This window comes from Coffea arabica, chromosome 4e (genome assembly GCF_036785885.1).
Source record: "Coffea arabica cultivar ET-39 chromosome 4e, Coffea Arabica ET-39 HiFi, whole genome shotgun sequence".
Lineage (NCBI taxonomy): Eukaryota > Viridiplantae > Streptophyta > Magnoliopsida > Gentianales > Rubiaceae > Coffea > Coffea arabica.
The window spans coordinates 27,868,663-27,895,657 of NC_092317.1; the positions used below are offsets into that span (position 1 = coordinate 27,868,663).

General features: G+C 39.3%; 1 pseudogene; it reads left to right on the forward strand.

Moving 5' to 3' along the window:
• Positions 1-18,056: 18,056 nt before the first annotated feature.
• LOC113720569 (cytochrome c-type biogenesis protein CcmE homolog, mitochondrial-like) lies at positions 18,057-24,098 on the forward strand (annotated as a pseudogene).
• Positions 24,099-26,995: the final 2,897 nt, after the last annotated feature.

Below are 26,995 nucleotides of genomic sequence, written 5' to 3' on the forward strand. Positions count from 1 at the left end.
TACAAGTACAAAATCAAGCCAAGGACATGTGCGGAAATGAAGTTTAGAACAAGACAGATTTGACGTTGTTTTGCGTAACGGACACAACTGAGGCTACGCTTATCGGATTGGGATGCAATTTATACAGTTTCGAAGCTAAGATAAAGGGTTACAACTTTGATGAAGACCACTCAATCTAGTTCGTAGTGTAGCTTGGCCAAAATTTCAATGTACAAAATGAGAATCTCACAAACGGGTTAGCTAACAGCACTATGGTTAAATGACAATAACTCAGGCTACCGAAGTCCGATTAAGGTGTTCTTAGGACCGTTGGAAAGCTAAGACATAGAACTACAACTTTCATGGGTTTTAACTACAATTTTCCTTAAATCGCGTATACTAGGGTTTTAACTTATAATTCACTTGATAAAGCTCGGCACGAAAAATGATACAATTCACTGAGCTTGACGATCACCGTCAAAAGCCTCATAGTTTGTATTGACAGATTATATACACACATAAATGAAATGACCATACAATAGCAGTTTATAATTTATACAATCAAAAACGGTCAAAAACGACGTTAAGGCCAAAAGAATGTCGAAATTGGCCGAAACGGCCGGAATGGTAACAAAATAACAAAAGTTGTCCTAAACGGTCCAAAACGGCAAAAATGGTTGAGAAATGCACGTGCGTGTGCGTGAAAATGAAAATGGTACAAAACGGGTTACACGATTTGGCCCATAACTGGAGCTGTGGTTATCGGATCAAAATGTACTTGGTAGTGTCTCGAAGCTTAGACAAAGAGTTACAACTTTCATGAAGACATCTCAACCCAGTTGTCAGTGTATACAAGTCAAATTTACAAAACACAGAACTAGAACTCCAAAGGCTAGTTTATATCTCTCGTGAAAATTTGGCGGCATGCCCCTTGTGTTTACCTATTTTTCAGCCATTTATGGTTTCAATATTTTCCTCAAACAGTCCCAAAGTCACACACAAAATAATCTTATTTCAATAGCCGTTCAATAGGCTCAAAGTCATACAAGTACAAAATCAAGCCAAGGACATGTGCGGAAATGAAGTTTAGAACAAGACAGATTTGACGTTGTTTTGCGTAACGGACACAACTGAGGCTACGCTTATCGGATTGGGATGCAATTTATACAGTTTCGAAGCTAAGATAAAGGGTTACAACTTTGATGAAGACCACTCAATCTAGTTCGTAGTGTAGCTTGGCCAAAATTTCAATGTACAAAATGAGAATCTCACAAACGGGTTAGCTAACAGCACTATGGTTAAATGACAATAACTCAGGCTACCGAAGTCCGATTAAGGTGTTCTTAGGACCGTTGAAAAGCTAAGACATAGAACTACAACTTTCATGGGTTTTAACTAAAAGTTTCCTTAAATCGCGTATACTAGGGTTTTAACTTATAATTCACTTGATAAAGCTCGGCACGAAAAATGATACAATTCACTGAGCTTGACTATCACCGTCAAAAGCCTCATAGTTTGTATTGACAGATTATATACACATAAGTGAAACGGCCATACAATAGCAGTTTATAATTTAAACAATCGAAAACGGTCGAAAACGGTGAAAAATGACGTTAAGGCGAAAAGAATGTCGAAATTGGCCGAAACGGCTGGAATGGTAACAAAATAACAAAAGTAGTCCTAAACGGTCCAAAACGGCAAAAACGGTCGAGAAATGCACGTGCGTGTGCGTGAAAATGAAAATGGTACAAAACGGGTTACACGATTTGGCCCATAACTGGAGCTGTGGTTATCGGATCAAAATGTACTAGGTAGTGTCTCGAAGCTTAGACAAAGAGTTACAACTTTCATGAAGACATCTCAACCCAGTTGTCAGTGTATACAAGTCAAATTTACAAAACACAGAACTAGAACTCCAAAGGCTAGTTTATATCTCTCGTGAAAATTTGGCGGCATGCCCCTTGTGTTTACCTATTTTTCAGCCATTTATGGTTTCAATATTTTCCTCAAACAGTCCCAAAGTCACACACAAAATAATTTTATTTCAATAGCCATTCAATAGGCTCAAAGTCATACAAGTACAAAATCAAGCCAAGGACATGTGCGGAAATGAAGTTTAGAACAAGACAGATTTGACGTTGTTTTGCGTAACGGACACAACTGAGGCTACGCTTATCGGATTGGGATGCAATTTATACAGTTTCGAAGCTAAGATAAAGGGTTACAACTTTGATGAAGACCACCCAATCTAGTTCGTAGTGTAGCTTGGCCAAAATTTCAATGTACAAAATGAGAATCTCACAAACGGGTTAGCTAACAGCACTATGGTTAAATGACAATAACTCAGGCTACCGAAGTCCGATTAAGGTGTTCTTAGGACCGTTGGAAAGCTAAGACATAGAACTACAACTTTCATGGGTTTTAACTACAATTTTCCTTAAATCGCGTATACTAGGGTTTTAACTTATAATTCACTTGATAAAGCTCGGCACGAAAAATGATACAATTCACTGAGCTTGACGATCACCGTCAAAAGCCTCATAGTTTGTATTGACAGATTATATACACACATAAATGAAATGACCATACAATAGCAGTTTATAATTTATACAATCAAAAACGGTCAAAAACGACGTTAAGGCCAAAAGAATGTCGAAATTGGCCGAAACGGCCGGAATGGTAACAAAATAACAAAAGTTGTCCTAAACGGTCCAAAACGGCAAAAATGGTCGAGAAATGCACGTGCGTGTGCGTGAAAATGAAAATGGTACAAAACGGGTTACACGATTTGGCCCATAACTGGAGCTGTGGTTATCGGATCAAAATGTACTAGGTAGTGTCTCGAAGCTTAGACAAAGAGTTACAACTTTCATGAAGACATCTCAACCCAGTTGTCAGTGTATACAAGTCAAATTTACAAAACACAGAACTAGAACTCCAAAGGCTAGTTTATATCTCTCGTGAAAATTTGGCGGCATGCCCCTTGTGTTTACCTATTTTTCAGCCATTTATGGTTTCAATATTTTCCTCAAACAGTCCCAAAGTCACACACAAAATAATCTTATTTCAATAGCCGTTCAATAGGCTCAAAGTCATACAAGTACAAAATCAAGCCAAGGACATGTGCGGAAATGAAGTTTAGAACAAGACAGATTTGACGTTGTTTTGCGTAACGGACACAACTGAGGCTACGCTTATCGGATTGGGATGCAATTTATACAGTTTCGAAGCTAAGATAAAGGGTTACAACTTTGATGAAGACCACTCAATCTAGTTCGTAGTGTAGCTTGGCCAAAATTTCAATGTACAAAATGAGAATCTCACAAACGGGTTAGCTAACAGCACTATGGTTAAATGACAATAACTCAGGCTACCGAAGTCCGATTAAGGTGTTCTTAGGACCGTTGAAAAGCTAAGACATAGAACTACAACTTTCATGGGTTTTAACTAAAAGTTTCCTTAAATCGCGTATACTAGGGTTTTAACTTATAATTCACTTGATAAAGCTCGGCACGAAAAATGATACAATTCACTGAGCTTGACTATCACCGTCAAAAGCCTCATAGTTTGTATTGACAGATTATATACACATAAGTGAAACGGCCATACAATAGCAGTTTATAATTTAAACAATCGAAAACGGTCGAAAACGGTGAAAAATGACGTTAAGGCGAAAAGAATGTCGAAATTGGCCGAAACGGCTGGAATGGTAACAAAATAACAAAAGTAGTCCTAAACGGTCCAAAACGGCAAAAACGGTCGAGAAATGCACGTGCGTGTGCGTGAAAATGAAAATGGTACAAAACGGGTTACACGATTTGGCCCATAACTGGAGCTGTGGTTATCGGATCAAAATGTACTAGGTAGTGTCTCGAAGCTTAGACAAAGAGTTACAACTTTCATGAAGACATCTCAACCCAGTTGTCACTGTATACAAGTCAAATTTACAAAACACAGAACTAGAACTCCAAAGGCTAGTTTATATCTCTCGTGAAAATTTGGCGGCATGCCCCTTGTGTTTACCTATTTTTCAGCCATTTATGGTTTCAATATTTTCCTCAAACAGTCCCAAAGTCACACACAAAATAATCTTATTTCAATAGCCGTTCAATAGGCTCAAAGTCATACAAGTACAAAATCAAGCCAAGGACATGTGCGGAAATGAAGTTTAGAACAAGACAGATTTGACGTTGTTTTGCGTAACGGACACAACTGAGGCTACGCTTATCGGATTGGGATGCAATTTATACAGTTTCGAAGCTAAGATAAAGGGTTACAACTTTGATGAAGACCACTCAATCTAGTTCGTAGTGTAGCTTGGCCAAAATTTCAATGTACAAAATGAGAATCTCACAAACGGGTTAGCTAACAGCACTATGGTTAAATGACAATAACTCAGGCTACCGAAGTCCGATTAAGGTGTTCTTAGGACCGTTGAAAAGCTAAGACATAGAACTACAACTTTCATGGGTTTTAACTAAAAGTTTCCTTAAATCGCGTATACTAGGGTTTTAACTTATAATTCACTTGATAAAGCTCGGCACGAAAAATGATACAATTCACTGAGCTTGACTATCACCGTCAAAAGCCTCATAGTTTGTATTGACAGATTATATACACATAAGTGAAACGGCCATACAATAGCAGTTTATAATTTAAACAATCGAAAACGGTCGAAAACGGTGAAAAACGACGTTAAGGCCAAAAGAATGTCGAAATTGGCCGAAACGGCTGGAATGGTAACAAAATAACAAAAGTAGTCCTAAACGGTCCAAAACGGCAAAAACGGACGAGAAATGCACGTGCGTGTGCGTGAAAATGAAAATGGTACAAAACGGGTTACACGATTTGGCCTATAACTGGAGCTGTGGTTATCGGATCAAAATGTACTAGGTAGTGTCTCGAAGCTTAGACCTGAACTTTAGCGTTTACAAATCAAAATGACATACAAAAGTTTTCAAAAGTTAATATATACACACGGTTTGCCAAATCAAAAGAGAAAACGCCCCAAAAGTACACTTAGGGTTTTAATACATGAGCTATACAAAAGATATGTTCAACTAGCTCAATTTGGCAGCCATTTGTCAAATCCAGACCAAAAGGGTTTATTTTCCTGTAAGGAAAACAAAAGGAACGGAAAGGGGTGAGCTTGCGCTCAATGAGGTACCAAACAGATAGCATTAAAATCATGGCATTTCACATTTAACAAATCAGATACACATGTCAGATGTAAAGCAAAGGAACCAATGATTCAAATCAGAAGGATACGGGTGGCTCTCAGGAGCCAAATTTCCAGCGCAATACTTGATCCAAACCGGTTGACTCTCCGTCAACGTATATAGAACCAATGCGTCCGTAGACCCCTCTTATCACCGAATTCCGTCCACCAAACACCCCTTTACCGGGCCCGCTCACCTCAAACGAACAAAATGGTAATACTCGAGTATACCCGGAATCAAGGGTCTCAATACCCAAAATCCCCGAACAGACTACCGTGATTCGTTATCTAATCGTCCAGGCCCTTGCCGGCCCGACTCGAATAACTTAGCCACAGGATTGAGCTCATAGGTCATAGAAATCCGAACAGATGCAGACACAGATAACAGATTCAAATTTTGCATAGTAAATTGGCATATGAACAGACTAGAGAACGAGTGTGATAAAGTACACCCTCGTCTCGAACAAATAAACAGATTGCAGAGCAGAAATCAAGTTAAATAGCAATGGAGGGGAGTGGTACACTCACCGGCTCAACTTCAAAAGTTTTTACTTCAGATTGGCCTTAATCGCCAAGAAACCCTAAAATAATCAAAATAAACCAATTGAAGATTTCATATCCAAAATCGAGTAAACGGAATGCACAAGTGAGGCTCGACTACACGTCGTACGCCTTGCCCAAAAATACTAATGCAAGGGTGCAAAAACATGATTTTCTTGGAAACAGAAGATAACATGAAGACCTAGGGTCAACAACCCAAAAGCCCTTCATTTCCATCAAAAGGCAAATCCAACTTAAAGAACCAAACGGCCTAGAAAATCGGACAGCATTTCCCCCAAATTTCTTACTTTTCCAGCCATTAAGGCTTCATGATTTCCTCAAATCAGTCCCAAAACCTCACACAAAAGTCATCTCATTTCCCAAAAGCCGTTCACTAGGCTCAAAGCAATACAAGTACAAAAGTTAGCTAGGAAATGACCGGAATAAGAGTAAGCCTTAAAACATGCAAACAAGTACAATGAGACTCGATAACGAATCATAAAGCCATGCCAATCACAACCCCAATAGGGTTTCATATACATATATAAGCATAATAGCAAACCAGAAAATCAGAAAATATAACTCATTTGATCAATCAACAAAAACAGGTTTGGCCTCCGTATGCGGTAATGGCACAAAATGCGCTACGCTTATCGGATGAGGGCGTAAGACCCACCATCTCGAAGCTAAAAGACAGGGATACAACAATGTAGAAGGCCTCTCAGTCCAAATCCTAGCACAACTAGGTCAAATGTGCCAAATACTAAACCAGAATTACCAAAACAGGTTTGCAAAACACACAAAACTGTAATGAACACAACTCAGTCTATACAAGTCCAAATGCCGAAATTCCAAAGGCATAAGCTAGCTAAGACATCCAGATACATTTCATCAGAAGACACCAACTTCAAAATCCAAACCAATGCCAGTTTAAATAGACAATTACTATCGCAGTTCGTACATTCTGTTCACCCAGAACAGCAACAGTAAAAACGGCATAACTCACTCTACACTACTCCAAATGCCCTGAAATTTTGCAGCCACTTCAAAATCATCAATACCTACAACTTTGATGTTTTGAGCAAAGTCCAATTCGGCCTCTATCTATGACCTAAAATTTCGGACAGAATGTTCAACCAAGAACCCTCATTTTCCAGAAATTCTTCCAAATTCAAAATTGATTGCAATTTCCTATCATATGCACCTACTAGAGCTAAAGCCCCTTATTACCAACCATCAAAAACAACCACACCATCAAGATCATATGAAACCAGAAAATTCATCATAAAATTGAAAACTCCACCAAAACACTTCAAATCAAGAAACAAGTCACATAATCCATCACTTTAGGTCCCATTAAGCACCATATAAGCATCAATAAGTGTAGTAGAATGTTTAATCATCACTTACCTAAGAAATAAGAGAAGAGGAGTTGTAGACCACCCTAGCTCTTCAAGAAAACTTCACCAAACAACCTCTATCACCAACTAGAAAGATTTTTATGGAGTAGAAATGGATGTAAGCAAATGTTTTTGGGTGATTTGCACCAAGTAGTAGCTAGAACTTGAAGAGTTTCTTCTTCCTTCCTTGCACAAGAGGTTCGGCCAACAAGAGGTAAGAAATGGTAATTTTTTGTGCATTTTTGAGATATTTAACCAATTTTTGGTCAAAAGTCAAAATAGTGAATAGTAACTCTTAAGTCAAAACCAATGTAGTGGTGACACTTGTCACCTACATTAATGCAATCTTATCTTTCTTTTTCCTCTCACATCAATCAATCTCACTCTCTACTTATCTCTTAACACCCGATAAATTTTACACAGTATCCGAAACTTAACCTTATTGGCCGAATTTTTCCGAACTTGTCGCACTAGCGGGTCCCACGTCCAATATATATTCTTCATTTTCTAAAACCTCTCCAATACTAGAAAAATTATCTAAAAACTATAATTGCTCATAAAATTTATCTAGAAAATTTTCCGGATACAGAAAGTGCAGAAAACAAGCCATGAAAAATGCGAAAACCTAGAAAATGCAAATTACGGGTTCTCACACTCTCTCCCCCTTAAAAGAATTTCGCCCTCGAAATTTTACCTTTCAAATTTAAAGTAACCAATGGCCTGTACCTTCTTCGTCTTCAGAGTCAGAAGAAACGAGATTCTTCATTCCAGTCCCTTTTCCACTTGACGGTCCAGGGTCGGTCTTGGTTGGTTGCTGGGTTCCTTTCTTTTCACGCGCTTTACTCGGGCAATGAGCAATTCGATGCTCGGCGCTCCCACAGCACAGACATCTCCCTCCTCTTTTCCAACAATTCTCTTCAAAATGATTGGATTTTCTACAATAGCCACAATATGGTAGAGGAATTGGGGTCTGATCTCCTTGTGAGATATCCCTCAGTGGTCCTTTTTCCCTTGAGTTTCCTCCCGGCGTATCCTCCTTAAGTGTCTCCAGAATTGTCACACCCCTAGCTCCACGACCCTTCTTCGCCAAGGGCCTACCTTGCTCACCCTGTTCTGGCAATTTACCCCTTTTCTTGCCCCTTTTCTTGGCATAGAAGATCGTCCCCTGTGGCCTTACAATTCCTGCCCTTTGAGCTTCCTCTGGCGTCCCCATAGAAGTATTACCTTGTGCCATTGCTACAGTCTCCTTGGAAATCTCTTCGTATTTCCTCTTTAACTCCATGTTTTGGTATAAGAGCTCAAGTTTCTCCGAATACTCTTGCTTCCATTGCCTTTCCCAGTACTCGGTCAGCCTCCCTTGAACCTCTAGTTCATCTCGGAGAACCGAAATTTTCTGATACGGATCAATCCAATGTGTCATCTTACGGAAGTGCTGGAACTCGGGTACTAGCCTGTCGGGCAAAACAATGAGTCATAATACATTCCTAAGTACAAGTGGCATTCTCGATCCTCGTACAGTTATTGTTTCCCTTTTCTTCTCTTGATTCTTGGCCTCGCTTAGTTCCACGGCCACGACCACGTCCACGACTGCTTACTCCTTACATATATATATATTTATATATTTTTTTTTTCTCTCTTTTCTTTTTCCCCTTTCCCCAAGGTAATTCAACGCATAACCACAGTAAAGTGACAAAAGTAATCAAATTCTAGCACACTAATTACACCAATGACATATGCACATATAACACACCATGTATCAAGAAAACGGTTAATCAGATACACCAATACATGCCAAATTAGACAGATAATCCTATGCACAATACTCAAACCACTGTTATGTCATAGCGGTATCAAAGCAAATCAAGAGTAAAGGCGATATAGTCCCAGACCCAATTAAAATAACCCCGTCCGATCCCTCACGTCACTTACCATGCAAACTAGATATCCAATATCCTCATGGACTCATTCCAGCCAAACAAAGCCTATTCATGTTCCCAATATGCAAATCTCACATACTTAACACCGTTTCAACTCTGGAGTACTCAGGCACAAGAATCCGAAATAAGACAATTCACCTCTCGAGCTGGCCAGTCCCAAGAGTAAATCATCTATATTACAGATTCCTACCCGACATACATATCTATCTTCCTCGAATCCCATGATAAAGATCTTTACACTTATGGCATGTCTGGTTCATAACTTACGCTCAAACGAGCACTTAGACATATTCATGAAATCAGGACCATACACCACTTGGCCCAAGCTCATTCCGCGCAGAGACCACGCGAAGTGGCTCTGATACCAATTGTAACAGCCCCACTTTCCCCTAAGGCGAACCAAAGGGGTGAGCGGACTGCCTGCCCAGCTCTCGCCAGGACTCACGATGCAGACTAGAACTATCTATAGCGATCCGGAACTTACGAACGAGCGTAAACGAGTCAAAATGGTAAAATAACCCAAAATTTTAAAAAAATGAAATCCGAAGTCGGCCATGAATAGTGACCGACCCGTCAGAACCCAACCGAAATAGCCAACAAACATTCACATCTGAACTTTAGCGTTTACAAATCAAAATGACATACAAAAGTTTTCAAAAGTTAATATATACACACGGTTTGCCAAATCAAAAGAGAAAACGCCCCAAAAGTACACTTAGGGTTTTAATACATGAGCTATACAAAAGATATGTTCAACTAGCTCAATTTGGCAGCCATTTGTCAAATCCAGACCAAAAGGGTTTATTTTCCTGTAAGGAAAACAAAAGGAACGGAAAGGGGTGAGCTTGCGCTCAATGAGGTACCAAACAGATAGCATTAAAATCATGGCATTTCACATTTAACAAATCAGATACACATGTCAGATGTAAAGCAAAGGAACCAATGATTCAAATCAGAAGGATACGGGTGGCTCTCAGGAGCCAAATTTCCAGCGCAATACTTGATCCAAACCGGTTGACTCTCCGTCAACGTATATAGAACCAATGCGTCCGTAGACCCCTCTTATCACCGAATTCCGTCCACCAAACACCCCTTTACCGGGCCCGCTCACCTCAAACGAACAAAATGGTAATACTCGAGTATACCCGGAATCAAGGGTCTCAATACCCAAAATCCCCGAACAGACTACCGTGGTTCGTTATCTAATCGTCCAGGCCCTTGCCGGCCCGACTCGAATAACTTAGCCACAGGATTGAGCTCATAGGTCATAGAAATCCGAACAGATGCAGACACAGATAACAGATTCAAATTTTGCATAGTAAATTGGCATATGAACAGACTAGAGAACGAGTGTGATAAAGTACACCCTCGTCTCGAACAAATAAACAGATTGCAGAGCAGAAATCAAGTTAAATAGCAATGGAGGGGAGTGGTACACTCACCGGCTCAACTTCAAAAGTTTTTACTTCAGATTGGCCTTAATCGCCAAGAAACCCTAAAATAATCAAAATAAACCAATTGAAGATTTCATATCCAAAATCGAGTAAACGGAATGCACAAGTGAGGCTCGACTACACGTCGTACGCCTTGCCCAAAAATACTAATGCAAGGGTGCAAAAACATGATTTTCTTGGAAACAGAAGATAACATGAAGACCTAGGGTCAACAACCCAAAAGCCCTTCATTTCCATCAAAAGGCAAATCCAACTTAAAGAACCAAACGGCCTAGAAAATCGGACAGCATTTCCCCCAAATTTCTTACTTTTCCAGCCATTAAGGCTTCATGATTTCCTCAAATCAGTCCCAAAACCTCACACAAAAGTCATCTCATTTCCCAAAAGCCGTTCACTAGGCTCAAAGCAATACAAGTACAAAAGTTAGCTAGGAAATGACCGGAATAAGAGTAAGCCTTAAAACATGCAAACAAGTACAATGAGACTCGATAACGAATCATAAAGCCATGCCAATCACAACCCCAATAGGGTTTCATATACATATATAAGCATAATAGCAAACCAGAAAATCAGAAAATATAACTCATTTGATCAATCAACAAAAACAGGTTTGGCCTCCGTATGCGGTAATGGCACAAAATGCGCTACGCTTATCGGATGAGGGCGTAAGACCCACCATCTCGAAGCTAAAAGACAGGGCTACAACAATGTAGAAGGCCTCTCAGTCCAAATCCTAGCACAACTAGGTCAAATGTGCCAAATACTAAACCAGAATTACCAAAACAGGTTTGCAAAACACACAAAACTGTAATGAACACAACTCAGTCTATACAAGTCCAAATGCCGAAATTCCAAAGGCATAAGCTAGCTAAGACATCCAGATACATTTCATCAGAAGACACCAACTTCAAAATCCAAACCAATGCCAGTCAAAATAGACAATTACTATCGCAGTTCGTACATTCTGTTCACCCAGAACAGCAACAGTAAAAACGGCATAACTCACTCTACACTACTCCAAATGCCCTGAAATTTTGCAGCCACTTCAAAATCATCAATACCTACAACTTTCATGTTTTGAGCAAAGTCCAATTCGGCCTCTATCTATGACCTAAAATTTCGGACAGAATGTTCAACCAAGAACCCTCATTTTCCAGAAATTCTTCCAAATTCAAAATTGATTGCAATTTCCTATCATATGCACCTACTAGAGCTAAAGCCCCTTATTACCAACCATCAAAAACAACCACACCATCAAGATCATATGAAACCAGAAAATTCATCATAAAATTGAAAACTCCACCAAAACACTTCAAATCAAGAAACAAGTCACATAATCCATCACTTTAGGTCCCATTAAGCACCATATAAGCATCAATAAGTGTAGTAGAATGTTTAATCATCACTTACCTAAGAAATAAGAGAAGAGGAGTTGTAGACCACCCTAGCTCTTCAAGAAAACTTCACCAAACAACCTCTATCACCAACTAGAAAGATTTTTATGGAGTAGAAATGGATGTAAGCAAATGTTTTTGGGTGATTTGCACCAAGTAGTAGCTAGAACTTGAAGAGTTTCTTCTTCCTTCCTTGCACAAGAGGTTCGGCCAACAAGAGGTAAGAAATGGTAATTTTTTGTGCATTTTTGAGATATTTAACCAATTTTTGGTCAAAAGTCAAAATAGTGAATAGTAACTCTTAAGTCAAAACCAATGTAGTGGTGACACTTGTCACCTACATTAATGCAATCTTATCTTTCTTTTTCCTCTCACATCAATCAATCTCACTCTCTACTTATCTCTTAACACCCGATAAATTTTACACAGTATCCGAAACTTAACCTTATTGGCCGAATTTTTCCGAACTTGTCGCACTAGCGGGTCCCACGTCCAATATATATTCTTCATTTTCTAAAACCTCTCCAATACTAGAAAAATTATCTAAAAACTATAATTGCTCATAAAATTTATCTAGAAAATTTTCCGGATACAGAAAGTGCAGAAAACAAGCCATGAAAAATGCGAAAACCTAGAAAATGCAAATTACGGGTTCTCACACTCTCTCCCCCTTAAAAGAATTTCGCCCTCGAAATTTTACCTTTCAAATTTAAAGTAACCAATGGCCTGTACCTTCTTCGTCTTCAGAGTCAGAAGAAACGAGATTCTTCATTCCAGTCCCTTTTCCACTTGACGGTCCAGGGTCGGTCTTGGTTGGTTGCTGGGTTCCTTTCTTTTCACGCGCTTTACTCGGGCAATGAGCAATTCGATGCTCGGCGCTCCCACAGCACAGACATCTCCCTCCTCTTTTCCAACAATTCTCTTCAAAATGATTGGATTTTCTACAATAGCCACAATATGGTAGAGGAATTGGGGTCTGATCTCCTTGTGAGATATCCCTCAGTGGTCCTTTTTCCCTTGAGTTTCCTCCCGGCGTATCCTCCTTAAGTGTCTCCAGAATTGTCACACCCCTAGCTCCACGACCCTTCTTCGCCAAGGGCCTACCTTGCTCACCCTGTTCTGGCAATTTACCCCTTTTCTTGCCCCTTTTCTTGGCATAGAAGATCGTCCCCTGTGGCCTTACAATTCCTGCCCTTTGAGCTTCCTCTGGCGTCCCCATAGAAGTATTACCTTGTGCCATTGCTACAGTCTCCTTGGAAATCTCTTCGTATTTCCTCTTTAACTCCATGTTTTGGTATAAGAGCTCAAGTTTCTCCGAATACTCTTGCTTCCATTGCCTTTCCCAGTACTCGGTCAGCCTCCCTTGAACCTCTAGTTCATCTCGGAGAACCGAAATTTTCTGATACGGATCAATCCAATGTGTCATCTTACGGAAGTGCTGGAACTCGGGTACTAGCCTGTCGGGCAAAACAATGAGTCATAATACATTCCTAAGTACAAGTGGCATTCTCGATCCTCGTACAGTTATTGTTTCCCTTTTCTTCTCTTGATTCTTGGCCTCGCTTAGTTCCACGGCCACGACCACGTCCACGACTGCTTACTCCTTACATATATATATATTTATATATTTTTTTTTTCTCTCTTTTCTTTTTCCCCTTTCCCCAAGGTAATTCAACGCATAACCACAGTAAAGTGACAAAAGTAATCAAATTCTAGCACACTAATTACACCAATGACATATGCACATATAACACACCATGTATCAAGAAAACGGTTAATCAGATACACCAATACATGCCAAATTAGACAGATAATCCTATGCACAATACTCAAACCACTGTTATGTCATAGCGGTATCAAAGCAAATCAAGAGTAAAGGCGATATAGTCCCAGACCCAATTAAAATAACCCCGTCCGATCCCTCACGTCACTTACCATGCAAACTAGATATCCAATATCCTCATGGACTCATTCCAGCCAAACAAAGCCTATTCATGTTCCCAATATGCAAATCTCACATACTTAACACCGTTTCAACTCTGGAGTACTCAGGCACAAGAATCCGAAATAAGACAATTCACCTCTCGAGCTGGCCAGTCCCAAGAGTAAATCATCTATATTACAGATTCCTACCCGACATACATATCTATCTTCCTCGAATCCCATGATAAAGATCTTTACACTTATGGCATGTCTGGTTCATAACTTACGCTCAAACGAGCACTTAGACATATTCATGAAATCAGGACCATACACCACTTGGCCCAAGCTCATTCCGCGCAGAGACCACGCGAAGTGGCTCTGATACCAATTGTAACAGCCCCACTTTCCCCTAAGGCGAACCAAAGGGGTGAGCGGACTGCCTGCCCAGCTCTCGCCAGGACTCACGATGCAGACTAGAACTATCTATAGCGATCCGGAACTTACGAACGAGCGTAAACGAGTCAAAATGGTAAAATAACCCAAAATTTTAAAAAAATGAAATCCGAAGTCGGCCATGAATAGTGACCGACCCGTCAGAACCCAACCGAAATAGCCAACAAACATTCACATCTGAACTTTAGCGTTTACAAATCAAAATGACATACAAAAGTTTTCAAAAGTTAATATATACACACGGTTTGCCAAATCAAAAGAGAAAACGCCCCAAAAGTACACTTAGGGTTTTAATACATGAGCTATACAAAAGATATGTTCAACTAGCTCAATTTGGCAGCCATTTGTCAAATCCAGACCAAAAGGGTTTATTTTCCTGTAAGGAAAACAAAAGGAACGGAAAGGGGTGAGCTTGCGCTCAATGAGGTACCAAACAGATAGCATTAAAATCATGGCATTTCACATTTAACAAATCAGATACACATGTCAGATGTAAAGCAAAGGAACCAATGATTCAAATCAGAAGGATACGGGTGGCTCTCAGGAGCCAAATTTCCAGCGCAATACTTGATCCAAACCGGTTGACTCTCCGTCAACGTATATAGAACCAATGCGTCCGTAGACCCCTCTTATCACCGAATTCCGTCCACCAAACACCCCTTTACCGGGCCCGCTCACCTCAAACGAACAAAATGGTAATACTCGAGTATACCCGGAATCAAGGGTCTCAATACCCAAAATCCCCGAACAGACTACCGTGGTTCGTTATCTAATCGTCCAGGCCCTTGCCGGCCCGACTCGAATAACTTAGCCACAGGATTGAGCTCATAGGTCATAGAAATCCGAACAGATGCAGACACAGATAACAGATTCAAATTTTGCATAGTAAATTGGCATATGAACAGACTAGAGAACGAGTGTGATAAAGTACACCCTCGTCTCGAACAAATAAACAGATTGCAGAGCAGAAATCAAGTTAAATAGCAATGGAGGGGAGTGGTACACTCACCGGCTCAACTTCAAAAGTTTTTACTTCAGATTGGCCTTAATCGCCAAGAAACCCTAAAATAATCAAAATAAACCAATTGAAGGTTTCATATCCAAAATCGAGTAAACAAAATGCACAAGTGAGGCTCGACTACACGTCGTACGCCTTGCCCAAAAATACTAATGCAAGGGTGCAAAAACATGATTTTCTTGGAAACAGAAGATAACATGAAGACCTAGGGTCAACAACCCAAAAGCCCTTCATTTCCATCAAAAGGCAAATCCAACTTAAAGAACCAAACGGCCTAGAAAATCGGACAGCATTTCCCCCAAATTTCTTACTTTTCCAGCCATTAAGGCTTCATGATTTCCTCAAATCAGTCCCAAAACCTCACACAAAAGCATCACATTTCCCAAAAGCCGTTCACTAGGCTCAAAGCAATACAAGTACAAAAGTTAGCTAGGAAATGACCGGAATAAGAGTAAGCCTTAAAACATGCAAACAAGTACAATGAGACTCGATAACGAATCATAAAGCCATGCCAATCACAACCCCAATAGGGTTTCATATACATATATAAGCATAATAGCAAACCAGAAAATCAGAAAATATAACTCATTTGATCAATCAACAAAAACAGGTTTGGCCTCCGTATGCGGTAATGGCACAAAATGCGCTACGCTTATCGGATGAGGGCGTAAGACCCACCATCTCGAAGCTAAAAGACAGGGATACAACAATGTAGAAGGCCTCTCAGTCCAAATCCTAGCACAACTAGGTCAAATGTGCCAAATACTAAACCAGAATTACAAGAGAAGAGGAGTTGTAGACCACCCTAGCTCTTCAAGAAAACTTCACCAAACAACCTCTATCACCAACTAGAAAGATTTTTATGGAGTAGAAATGGATGTAAGCAAATGTTTTTGGGTGATTTGCACCAAGTAGTAGCTAGAACTTGAAGAGTTTCTTCTTCCTTCCTTGCACAAGAGGTTCGGCCAACAAGAGGTAAGAAATGGTAATTTTTTGTGCATTTTTGAGATATTTAACCAATTTTTGGTCAAAAGTCAAAATAGTGAATAGTAACTCTTAAGTCAAAACCAATGTAGTGGTGACACTTGTCACCTACATTAATGCAATCTTATCTTTCTTTTTCCTCTCACATCAATCAATCTCACTCTCTACTTATCTCTTAACACCCGATAAATTTTACACAGTATCCGAAACTTAACCTTATTGGCCGAATTTTTCCGAACTTGTCGCACTAGCGGGTCCCACGTCCAATATATATTCTTCATTTTCTAAAACCTCTCCAATACTAGAAAAATTATCTAAAAACTATAATTGCTCATAAAATTTATCTAGAAAATTTTCCGGATACAGAAAGTGCAGAAAACAAGCCATGAAAAATGCGAAAACCTAGAAAATGCAAATTACGGGTTCTCACACCAATTCTCCCAAAATCACCACAACTACTTCCATAGCTACCAATTTAACCAAATCATGAGTTATATAACAACTTAAACAAAAATGAAAGAACCAAAGATAAGGGACAGCCAATATACCTCAAGAACAAGATTTCAAAGGATATCCTCCACTTCTCTTTGAAATTTTTGGTTCCTTAAGCTTCCCAAGCTCTCAAACTATTGATTAATCGGTTTAGATTTCTTGTTTTCTCACTTAAGTGGATCAAACTCAAGATGGATTGTGGTTTCTTTCTCTTGGCTTTTCTTCCTCTTTCTCTCGGCTGGTGTACTGAAAATGAGGGGTAAATTGAGTAGTTTTTAGTGATAAAGATGGTTGGAATTAATTAGTCAACAAACCAATAGATGGCCGCCACTTGTTGCTTTAAGATTAACCTTCACATTTTGTCCATTTTCCTTGTTTTTTGGTCAAATATTTCGGCCAAGCTTAGCTGAAAAATGGGGTGATATTTTGCACTCATATCAATGGTATTGTATGGTAGGAAAGTGGTGGTCAAGTGGTGTGTTCAATCGATAGTGAGCGATACCTGTCGGTTCGAGCCGATTTTCCTTAAATCGCGTATACTAGGGTTTTAACTTATAATTCACTAACTTATTATTATCACCTCTAATCCCACACTTAATATCATCTAAAACTCACTTTTAATCACCAAATTTGATCCACACTTCGCACCGGATAGTCGCACTATGGATTGGCGTAAAAACTCTAATTCGCGCTAACTTGAAAACGAAAAGGGTGAACCCTTAATTCTATATTCATTTGCACTTATTGTGGGGTGATTGGGTGGTAAGGCTATTATATAGTAATAATTTCCAAATAAAAGGGAATTTTTGAAGAAAAATATGAGGAATTTTAAGAAAATGTGCAGGAGTTTACAATTCCACTAAAAGTAGGGTTTCGATTAAAACATGAGGGATTTAAGAAAACCGATTAGTCACAAGTAACTAGGGTTTTTTTTTCTTCTTTTTTTTTGTTGAATTTAGGCTTTCTCGTTTTTAAAAAAAAACAAATTTAAGGGTTTAAATCAAAACCAAAACGAAACAATTTCACTAACATTCGGGGTATCACAATTTTTCTAGCCATACTTCTGGGCAGGCTAGTAAGAATACACAACCTTCCAAACTGGGAAGTGGAGCGGGGGGAACAAGGACTGCTGGGGCCTTGAGGGGAGCTTTAGCTAGAGGAGGTCGTAGTGGACGGACCCAAGCTAGGGGAGCGCCATCTACTGGTTCGGCGGTGACTCCTCAAGTTACTTGTGGGTACTGTGGTAAATCCAACCACTCCGAGAATGACTGTTGGCGAAAGTCAGGGAAGTGCTTGTTTTGTGGTTGTGCCGAACATCAGGTCGCGAATTGTCCGAAAGCGCCAAAAGTGGGAGGTAATACCCAGAGGCCAGAAAAGTCAACCTCCAAGCAGACCAATGCTGGGGGAAGTCGACCGAAAGTGCCAGCTAGGGTCTATGCACTGGACTACCAACAGGTACCTGAGGCGACTGAAGTGGTTGAAGGTACAATTCCAATCTTTCACCGTTTAGCTAAGATTTTAATTGATCCGGGTGCGACTCATTCTTTTGTAAACACTAATTTCATGAGTGGAATAGACTTGAAACCAATTAAGTTACCTTATGACTTGGAAGTTAAAACGCCTACTGGGAACCAAAGTCTAATCGCTAACTTGGTGTTTAGAGATTGTGAGATCTGGGTTGGAGAGCGGAAACTATTGGCCGACTTGATGGGTTTGGCGATCAAGGGATATGATGTGATCCTAGGAATGGACAGGATAACTTGTTACAATGCCCAATTGAATTGTAAGACGAAGATCGTAGAATTGTGCATTCCGAGAGAGGCAATCTTGAAATTGAATGTAAGGGGTAGATTAGCTTCGTCTGCACTTATATCAGGGATTCGGGTTAGAAAATTATTAAGTAAAGGAGTTCAAGGCTATTTGGCTTTTCTAATCAACACTCCCAGTGATAAGGTGAAATTGAAAGACATGCCTATAGTGAGAGATTATCCGGATGTTTTTCCTGAAGAGTTAGAGTCTTTACCCCCGGAAAGGGACATAACTTTTAAGATTGATGTGACTCTGGGAGTAGTACCTATCTCTAAGACACCATAATTAAAGCTGCAATTGCAAGACTTGTTGGAACGGGGTTTTATAAAGGAAAGTGATTCACCGTCTTGTTTGTTAAGAAGAAAGATGGGAGTTTGTGGTTGTGTATAGATTATCGAGGCTTGAATGAAGTTACTATTAAGAATAAGTACCCATTGCCCCACATTGATGAATTTTTTGACCAATTGCAAGGGGCAGTAGTATTCTCCAAGTTGGATTTGAGACAGGGATATTATCAATTGAGAATTTTGGAAAAAGATATACCCAAGACTGCTTTTAACTTGAGGTATGGGCACTTTGAATTTACAGTAATGCCATTTGGATTAACGAATGCACCTGCTACCTTCATGGATTTGATGCACAAAGTTTTTAACCCTTATCTGGACCAGTTCGTGGTGGTCTTTATTGATGACATATTGGTGTATTCTAAGAATGAGAAAGATCACGAGAACCACTTGAGAATTGTTTTACAAACCCTGAGAGAACACCAATTATATGCTAAGTTCAGCAAGTGTGAGTTCTGGTTAAAAAAAGTGACTTTCTTGGGACACATAATTTTTAAGGATGGGATTAAAGTGGATCCAGCTAAAGTTGAAGCTGTTTCAAAGTGGAAACGACCGGAAAACCCTACTGAGGTTCGGAGTTTTATTGGATTAGCAGGGTATTATCGGAGATTCATTAAAGATTTTTCTAGAATTGTTGGACCCATGACTGAGTTGGCCAAGAAAAGTGAGAAGTTTATATGGAGTCCTAAGTGTGAGGACAGTTTCCGAGAGTTAAAGAGACGTTTAACAAGAGCGCCTGTGTTAGCCCTGCCGAATGGCAAGGATAGCTTCGTGGTCTACACAGATGCTTCTAAGGAAGGTTTGGGATGTGTTTCAATGCAAAATGACAAAGTGATAGCATATGCCTCTATGAAATTGAAACCGCATGAAGGAAATTACCCGACTCATGACTTGGAGTTAGCGGCTATGGTATTTGCTTTGAAGAAATGGAGACATTACCTGTATGGAGTGACATTTGAGGTTTTTACTGACCACAAAAGTTTTACGTATTTATTTTCTCAAAAAGAGCTGAATCTAAGGCAGCGTAGATGGATGGAATTTTTGAGGTGTTTTATTGGCCAAACGTTTTGAAAACGGAAAAACGGAAGTCCAAGGCAGATTTGCCGAGGAACTTCTTGGGACTTTAGTGGTTTCGTTAACCAACTTTTCGTACATATTTTTCTATGAAAATTGGGAGAGGAATAGTCCCTATATGTTAGTATTATACTGCTAAATTTGGTGCCATTCCGAGTCCGTTTCGCTGCTCAACTAAACTTCCAAATTTCATGATTCAAGTTTGGAAAGCCCTTGATTAACAAGGAAACTTTAGTAACTTTGAGCTACCATATCTTGGTGCTCAAAACTCCAAATCTTGTTCCGTTTCTTTTGTTTTAAACTTGGATTGAAACTCTAATAGAGTTCCAAATTTCAGAGGCTAGTTCGAATCAAGTGAAGTTTGTCGAATTTTCAAAGTTGGCCAAAAACCAACCTAAACCTGCCTTAAGTGCCCCAAAACAGCAACTTTGAGCTAATTTTTGAATACTTTCCGTTTGGAATCATGGGAAAGTGTATTCTATGAACTTTTAGTACTTTGGAAGAGGATTCCAATGGTACCAATTTTTCCAATTTTGTACTTGTAAAGAGTGAGATACGATTTTTCAAAAATCTCGTATCAAAACTGAAATTTCCGAATCTTAAGGAAATGGAGTTTTTCGAATTCTCCTTATTCCTTCGATATTACTTGAACGTTTTATACTTGATTTCAAAGATGAAAACTCGATTTCTTTTGTACCTTAAAACCCCACTTTTGAGCCTTAATTCGCGAGTAATTTAGGCTCATTTTAATGAAATTTCTTAGGATTGTACAAGCGTGCAATCTTTCTCGATAATTGGGGTTTATAAGTGATTGTTCACTATTAATCGCTCAGGCTCGCACGAGGACCTTCAAGAGGATCCTACGGTGGACGCTTGAACTTCAAGTAACATTTCTCCTTGGTTGACTTGGTGAGTGTCAAGTGTGTGTTACTTGAACTCCTGTGAACTCGATACATGTTTACTGTTATTGATACTTGGGATTTTGAAATTTGATACCAGCGCGTACTTTATCGCACTCGTTCTAGCTTGAAATGAATAACTCGTACTTGAATACTTGCATATCTCGATTGTTTGAATATACCACATGCTTGAATGACTTGAAATAGTATGCTATGGCTGCATACGTTGTTGGAGTGAATCTCCTCGACACTCAAATATACATGGGGGACACCCAAAACCCTATTGGTCATCCATGGACTCGAGCCGGCTTGGGCTTGGTCGGGCTCCTTTGTAAACCATGGGGAAAACATGAAAGCTTGATCTAGTGAGAGATCTCGCTTGGCATACTCGAGTAGTATCGCCTTAAACAAATGACAGGTGGGCCCGATACAGGGGTATGTAAGGTGAAAGGGGACAGGTTAAGTAGAGTTCTACGGACTAAACCTACTCGATTGACGGAGTGTCAATTCGTGGAGGTTATTGATCGTGCAAGTGGAATATAGCTCCTGAGAGTTTCAGTATCCTTGAATTGTTTCTGGTTATCTTTCTAGTAAATTGTTAATTATTGAAATATTATTGCTTGACTTGTAAATTGGGATTGTTATTTGAGCAATGTGCTTGCATGTGTGTTCTTGGCCTCACGAGCGTTTTGCTCACCCTGTAGATTTGTTTTCCTTAACAGGATTGGGCTTGGAATGAGACTCGGAGGAAACTTTCTTTTATACACTTTTGAGGACTTTTGTAATAGGGTTCCAATTCTTTTGTCTAGACCTTGTAGCCATTGTGTGTTTTGGGCTGTATTATGGAAACCCGATATATGGATTGGGTAATTGTTAAATATTGTTAAGTTTCAACGCTTCCGCATTAATTGCATTTATATTGTTTGGTTGTGCCATCTAGTACCGCTATAAGCTTGAACTTTTTTTTGCTTGAGTCCTAGCGAGAGCTAGGCAGGCGTCCCGCGAATACCCTTTGGTTCGCCTTAGGGAGAAGTGGGGGCGTCACACATTTCACATGCTACAGTGTTTCAATTGAGCTGAAGTTTTACAGGTAGCTATATAACATCATTTTATACAACTTTCATGTTTTGACCTAAGCCTAATTTGGCCTCTAACATGGACGAATGAAGCTGGTCAGAAGAAGGACAGATTGAATTCACAATTCTGGAATTGATGATTCAATGTTTGAAATTCACATTTATGTCTTAAATCACCATACTAAGTCCCTATAAAAACTTATCAACATCATATGCTATATAAAAAGTACTAAACACAACTGCCCAACTCAAAGCCTAGCTCAACAATCCACTATATCAATCAAAACTAACCAATTAACCGTCATAAGGCAAAATTAAAAACTTCTAACTAAACTTTAACAAGATTAAATGCAAGAAAAGGATAGGAAGCCATAATACCTCACCAAGGCTGCTTGCAAGAGAAAACCACAACCTTTCCTTCCAAAACTTTACCACACAAAGCTTCCTAAGTACTAAAGGGAGAGTTTAATCGGTTTAGAAATTTAGATTTCACTCAAATCAAGCCAAAATTCAAGATGGAAATGAAGTGTTTGTTGCCTTTTTTTTTCTTTCTTGCTCTCAGCCATAATGACAGAAAAGGAGGAAGAAATGAAGCTCATATAGAGATAAGAAGGTAGGATTTTTGTTTGGTCAAAGTTGGGTTGATCTTCGCCAAGTGTCGTCGTGAGATTCCATCTCAAATTTTTCTTCTTTTCCCTTTTATTTTGGTCAATATTTTCGGCCAACTAAAGCTGATAAAAGGCTGATATTTTATGCACTAATAACAAGGATGTTGAGTTAATAAAGTGGTGGTCAAGTTGTGTGTTCAATCGGTAGTGAACGGTACATGTCAGTTCCAACCGTTTTTCCTTAACTCGCACGTACTAGGGTTTCACTTATAATTCACTAACTTATTATTATTACTTCTAATCACACACTTTTTCTTATCTAAAACTCACTCTTAATTACCAAATTTAGTACACACTCCGTACCGATTGCTCACACTACGAAAAGACGTAAAAACCTTAGTTTACCCTAACGATGAATGAAAAGGGAAAACTCTTAATTCTATTCTTTATTCCAACCATTAGGGATGTAAATGAGTAGTATAGCTGTTATAAGGTTGTCACGCCCCATTTTTGAAAGACTGAATGGCCAAAAACGTCACTAAACTATTAAAAATGGCATCCTCTGGCCACCAAACTTTTTTTATGGCCAAAAAGATCACTAAACTCGCAAAAAGGCTCTAACAGAGTCATTTTACTGAATTTCAGCGGTTTCTCGTCCGGTGGCATGGGCAATGTGGATTTGAGGAATATAGTCAAGGGGCAAAAATGTCCGAAAAATTATTGGAACAGGTGAAGCCATAGATTGTTTCCAAATGCACTGTCGACTGTCGAGTAGCCTCCTGTCTTCTCTGCCGACTTTGACCAGCCGCTACCACAACCACCACCACCTTCCTCCATCACCACAATTATCACAACTCTTTCAGCACCACCACCTTCTCGGAATCTCACCCAATATTCTCCCTCTATCTCCCCAACCACCACAACCTGTTCCCAAACCTCTGCTTCTTCTCCACCAGGGCAGCTCGACCTGTTTGTCCAAATCGATCCGACATCGAAGCCCGAGCCAGATAACTCCAAACCCACTGGCTATGGACTTATGCCCTGACCTTTAGCTGTATCGCGAGGTTTATAGTCATCGTTCTCAACCAATTTCAAGACCAGCTCGTCTTCTACGTCACCCCAGCCGATGCCCTTGTGAAATATTCCCAAAACCCTTCAAAATCCAAGTTCCGTCTTGGCGAGCTCGTTCTAGAGGGCAGTTTGACGCAGATTCCCTCGTCGCCAGAGATGGAGTTTATGATCACAGACTTAATGATGGATATTTTGGTGAAGTACGAGGCTTCGTTGCTGGATTTGTTCCGGGAAAGGCATTTGGTTGTGGTAGAATGGTTTATTAGGAGCGAAATAGTGGTAGTAGCAATCACAAGATGGAATGGTTTATTTGGAGTGGGAAATGTTATTTTAAGGCCACTGAGGTTTTGGCTAAGCATGATGAGAAATATATGCCTCCAGAAGTGGCGACGGCAATTGAGAAGAATAAGAAGGTTTTGATTTAGGAGCAACAGTAGTAGCAAGGAGCTGAGGGGAAAGGAGCCGGAGATGGGGCTGTTAGAACTGCAAAGTTTTAGGGGAATTGGTAATGATTTTGATTTTGACGTGGGCTTCTATGGGTTCACTTGTCCCAATAAACCGTTGGACATTTTTGCCCCCATTAGAATATTCATACAACTCAAGGATCTTGTAACCGGATGAGAAACCGCTGAAATTCGGTAACATGACTTCGTTGGAGCGTTTTTGCGAGTTTAGTGACCTTTTTGGCCACAAAAAAAGTTTGGTGATCAGAGGGTGCCATTTTTAATAGTTTAGTGACCATTTGGGCCATTCACTCTTTTTGAAATAAGAATAAATAAAAGACGAGTCTAGAAAATTAATTTTAATTCAATTTTGATTTGGAAAATGATTTTTGATTTACAAAGAAAATAAAGAAAAATATGGGTCTAGATGGGACTTGAAAATGCGATGATTTGACCCAAAATAATAGTTTAAAAAGGGTTTTCGAATAAAAAAATCGGAGTCGCCACTTGGTATCGAGTTAAGGTGTACCAAGTCACCTAAAAATGAATTTTTAAAGAAAAAAAGTAGAAAAACCCCTTTTAAACGACTCCAATTCCACGAAAATCAGAGAAAAAGATTCGGGAGTCACATTTGAAGAGAGGGAAGGCAAGGATAAAAATCCGAGGCACCCCTTCGACCTAGCCAAGGCTAGTTGCGTGATTTAGTCAAAGATTTTCTCGTTTTAACCTTAAGATTCATCACATTTGGATGTAGTATATGAATGCATACCCTATACCTAGGAGGGCATCGGGGGGCAAAATTTCTCTTCAAAGCTTGAATGGTGCCAATCACATTAATTCTGATGCCCAATGCGGATTCTTTGGAGAGGTCACGAATAATGCAGAAAGTATGAGGTTCTAAGAAAAGAAATAAAAAATAATTATAGAAATATACATGTCTTAAAGGAGTGCATCATGTCGGGAACGGGGGACTAATGTTCGTGACTCAATTTTCCCTTTTACTAGAGGGAATACTAGCGTGCTAAGGCTAGAAAAGCCAAACTCGTCCATATCCCATATCCAAGGGGCTATTCCCTAATCTAATCAAGCAAATGCACTTCCCTAATCATAATTCTAAAATGAAATGCAAGTCTAATGTCATGTATCATACAAAGGGGTATATATATAGGGAAATTAGGGATAAGGGATATACGTATAAGGGAAATATCATACAAAATGATAAAAGGCCCTAGAAAGTGAAAAAATATGCATGAGATGGAGTAATTTTATCATGCAATCATGATCTAACACGCGAAGGGGCTCCTAAGGGTCTAGCGTTGGACTAGCCCATATTTCTACTTTCTCACTAGCGTTGGACTAGTGAGAAATCGAACAAGGAAACCACAACTAGCGTGGGACTAGTGTGGTATCGAGAAATGAATCACAACTAGCGTTGGACTAGTGTGATAACGCCAATCATTAATTACAATCAAATAAATCATGTAAGACTTAATAAAAACATGCAAACACATAAATCACATATAGCACATAACACATAAGCATGATATCTAGATGCAAGACCCTAAGAAAGCGGTAACACATAGCACATAGACATGCAAAACACACATAAGGCAAGTAAAACAAATAAAGCCCTAACTATTACATTCGGGGGAAGCCTACTACAATCTAAGAGGGGAAATGAAAATAAATAAAGTAAAATAAAATAAACCTAACTATTACAGCTTGGCACTTAAATGCCTTTTAAATAACCAAAATGAAGCTAAAATAAATATACGAAATTAAGACGACTGAAGCGAATAAATAAATAAAATGAAAACACTCAAAAGGCATGCAATTAAACACATAAATCACATAGGCACACATAGGGTCAAATAAAGTGAAAATAAGGGATAGAGTGTACCTCCCTTGCAATGGTAATCAAATGAAGGAAAAATAGCTTCAAAACAATAAAAGGGTCAAGGCACCAATTAAATAGTAAAAGATGAATAAAAACACAAAAAATAAGTTAAACCAACAAATTACCACATCCTTCCCAATTGCAACTTAAATGTGATCAAATAATGCATAATTTCCAAGAAAAGTAAATTATTGATCAAATTTTAAAAATAGAAAAACTACCAAGGACCCAATTGCAAATATTAACCAATCACTCAAACCCAATTAACACATTTTGGGAAATTCACGGGTCCAAGAGCAAAGAAGGGGTCAAGTAATGGTTCAAATTGCAATTACTCTAGGACCTAATTGCAAGAAATTAGAACATAATTGGGCCTTTGGTAGCATAAGGGGAAACATGTGAGGTTGAAATGTAATTTTAAAAAGGAATTTCATGCATGCAAGCTACGAGGAACTCATTTCTCCAGCCGAAAGCATTCTGCAATTTTTTCCAGCCGCGCCTTTTCTTTCCATTTCATCACGCAGACCAGATTTTCGATTCAAATACACAACTTTGATTAGATATTTTTCAACCCAACATCACAACTTTAAACTAAGCAACAAACTACATAATGATCACAATCCAAATGACCAGAAAACTTGGAAAGATATCATACAAAATTCTGGAAAAGCATGCAAAAATGGTTCGGCAACCTAATTGTTTATTTTCCAGCAAGTATTCGAACATGATTCAAGTGTTTTAGACCCTAAACATGCAAACTCAAACACCACTTATCCAATTTCTTCTTTCCAACATAAGGTCAAATGATCCATTAGGCAATGAAACCCACTTGGTAGACTGTCGCAAGGAGGAAAACATAAGAACTGCATGAAGCTTTCTGCCAATTCCTAAGTTTTCAGTGCAAGTGTGCAGGTTCCTCCTCACTGAACATAATAAAAATCTGAACCAGACATCAAACTTTAATCTGGAACAATGAAATCAC